Source organism: Triticum aestivum, chromosome 1B (assembly GCF_018294505.1).
Source record: "Triticum aestivum cultivar Chinese Spring chromosome 1B, IWGSC CS RefSeq v2.1, whole genome shotgun sequence".
In the NCBI taxonomy this organism is placed as follows: Eukaryota; Viridiplantae; Streptophyta; class Magnoliopsida; order Poales; family Poaceae; genus Triticum; species Triticum aestivum.
This window is the reverse complement of record NC_057795.1, coordinates 364095558-364099104: the sequence shown is the minus strand read 5'-3', so window position 1 is coordinate 364099104 and position 3547 is coordinate 364095558.

Sequence of the window (3547 nt, the reverse complement as noted above, 5' to 3'; positions counted from 1 at the left end):
TATTAAGGATAACAAGATGGGGGCTATTCCTACATGAATAGATCTCGTCTACATCATGTCATCGTTCTTATTGCATTACTCAATTTCTCTGTGACCTTAATACACTAGATGCATGCTGGATAGCGGTCGACGTGTGGAGTAATAGTAGTAGATGCAGGCAGGAGTCGGTCTACTAATCTTGGACATGGTGCCTATATAATGATCATTGCATGGATATCGTGATAATTTTTTGATGTTCTATCAATTGCCCAACATTAATTTGTTTACCCACCGTATGCTATTTCTCGAGAGAAGCCACTAGTGAAATCTATGGCCCCCGGGTCTATTTTCTCATCATATATTTTGAGATCTATATTGCTATTTGCCTTTTTCTTTATTTGTATCTTTTATTTTCAGATCTATATTATCAAAAACCCAAAAATACCTCACTGAATTTTATTTGTCGTTATTCTATTTGCATCTACCAATCTATCTCTTTACCAATCTTTTACCTGAGAATTATTGACAACCCCTCTTATGCATCGGGTTGCAAGTGTTTGTTTCTTTGTGTGTAGGTACCATTTACATAGTGTTGCTTGGTTCTCCTACTCATGCGATAACCTTGGTTTCATAACTGAGGGAAATACCTACCGTAGTTGTGCTGCATCATCCCTTCCTCTTCGAGGAAAACTGATGCGGGCATGAGCCATCAAGAAAGGATTTCTGGCGCCGTTTCCTAGGAGACATCATCAACATCTATGAGGCCTAATCACAAATCTCATCTCCTTGCAATTTACATTATTTGCCATTTGCCTCTCATTTTCATTTCCCCTACTTCACAAAAATTTGTTGTTTTATTCACCCTCTCCTTCGTTCGCTGTTTTCTCGTCAGATCTCTTGTTTGCTTGAACTAGTCATCATGAGTGATTTTGGTATGGCAGAAATAGATGATGGCCTAACTCCTAAAATTGGACGATCTGGCAATCTGGATGCTAAAACTTTTGTTTTGGGACAAGGGAACATTATGGGAAAATAACATATCCAAGAATTTTCCAGTTGTGTTGGAAATTTGACTCTTGATGATACCCCTATATTTAAAGGAACTAATTCTTGTGCGGAAGCTATTTCAACACTAGTTCTAAAACTTCAAAATAGATTTATTCATACCTGCTACGTCTCCAACGTATCTATAATTATGAAGCATTCATGCTATTTTATTATCTGTTTTGAATGTTTATGGGCTTTATTATACAGTTTTATATTATTTTTGGGACTAACCTATTAACCGGAGGCCCAACCCATATTGCTGTTTTCTTGCCTATTTTAGTGTTTCGAAGAAAAGGAATATAGATCAGGAGTTCCGCCGCCGCAAGCCTCTGTAGCCACCAAAAACCAACTAGGGCCCTGTTCCGGCACCCTGCCGGAGGGGGGATCCTTCACCGGTGGCCATCTTCATCATCCCGGCGCTCTCCATGATGAGGAGGGAGTAGTGCACCCTCGGGGCTGAGGGTATGTACCAGTAGCTATGTGTTTGATCTCTCTCTCTCTCTCTCTCTCTCTCTCGTGTTCTTGAGGTGATACCATCTTGATGTATCACGAGCTTTGCTATTATAGTTGGATCTTATGATGTTTCTCCCCCCTCTACTCTCTTGTAATGGATTGAGTTTTCCCTTTGAAGTTATCTTATCGGATTGAGTCTTTAAGGATTTCAGAACACTTGATGTATGTCTTGCCGTGCTTATCTATGGTGAGAATGGGATATTCACGTGATTCATTTGATGTATGTTTTGGTGATCAACTTGCGGGTTCAGTGACCTTGTGAACATATGCATAGGGGTTGGCACACGTTTTCGTCTTGAATCTCCGATAGAAACTTTGGGGCACTCTTTGAAGCAATTTTGTTGGTTGAATAGATGAATCTGAGATTGTGTGATGCATATCGTATAATCATGCCCACGGATACTTGAGGTGACAATGGAGTATCTAGGTGACATTAGGGTTTTGGTTGATTTGTGTCTTAAGGTGTTATTCTAGTATGAACTATATGATAGATTGAACAGAAAGAATAGCTTCATGTTATTTTACTACGACTCTTGAATAGATAGATCAGAAAGGATAACTTTGAGGTGGTTTCATACCCTACCATAATCTCTTCGTTTGTTCTCCGCTATTAGTGACTTTGGAGTGACTCTTTGTTGCATGTTGAGGGATATTTATATGATCCAATTATGTTAATATTGTTGAGAGAACTTGCACTAGTGAAAGTATGAACCTTAGGCCTTGTTTCCTAGCATTGCAATACCGTTTACGCTCACTTTTATCATTAGTTACCTTGCTGTTTTTATAATTTCAGATTACAAAAACCTATATCTACCATCCATATTGCACTTGTATTACCATCTCTTCGCCGAACTAGTGCACCTATACAATTTACCATTGTATTGAGTGTGTTGGGGACACAAGAGACTTTTTGCTATTTGGTTGCAGGGTTGTTTGAGAGAGACCATCTTCATCCTACGCCTCCCACGGATTGATAAACCTTAGGTCATCCACTTGAGTAAAATTTGCTACTGTCCTACAAACCTCTGCACTTGGAGGCCCAACAACGTCTACAAGAAGAAGGTTGTGTAGTAGACATCAAGCTCTTTTCTGGCGCCGTTGCTGGGGAGGTGAGTGCTTGAAGGTATATCTTTAGATCTTGCAATAGAATCTTTTTGTTTCTTGTTTTATCACTAATTTAATCTATAAAAGAAAACTACAAAAAGATGGAATTAAGTTTGCCTCATACGTTTCATCTTTTTAATATTTTTGTGAAAATGATGGGAAGGAAAATTGTGCTCAAGTGCTAGAAGAAGAATTACATAGAATGCTTGCCATAAAATATGTGAATGATGAGCATGATTGCAATGTTGTTATTATGAACTCTTTGAATATCCATAGTACTAATGATGATTGCACTAGTTATGATGAAAATGTCTCCTATAAGCATGTCGATTTTTGTGGAGTGCATTGGGTTTGCAAGTACACACCAAATAGAGAAGATAGATATTGCTAGAGGCGTAAGCATTTAGAAACTAAATTGTTGCAATAAAGGTTAAATGTGAGTGCTGAAAATTTATATTTCCTTTGCCGTACTTGTGAACTTTGCAATGAAAGTGGTCATTTACATCTCCGATGCAAATTGTTTCATGACCGAATCGTGTCCAAAAATTGTGATGATTTGATCTCCCTTGCACATTATAATGAACTTAGTTTGCTTATGGGATATGAAGAAATGAAACGTTTAATTAAGCACCTTCCAGAATTTTCCCGTTATAAACTTCTTGATTTTGATCTAGAGGAAATTTATATGTATTGTGCGGTGAATTGCATTGAAAATCCTTATATTGCCAATTACATAAAGAAAAGAAAGCAAATAGAAGATGATGAGAATACTAATGAAAGGGAAGATACTTCCCAATATCCTCCTATTATTTCTTATGATGAATCAGGTAACGAGGAGGAGCTTTCTATTCAACCAATCTCATCGATAAGGAGCTCAAAAGAGAGGGTTGAACCCACATGATGT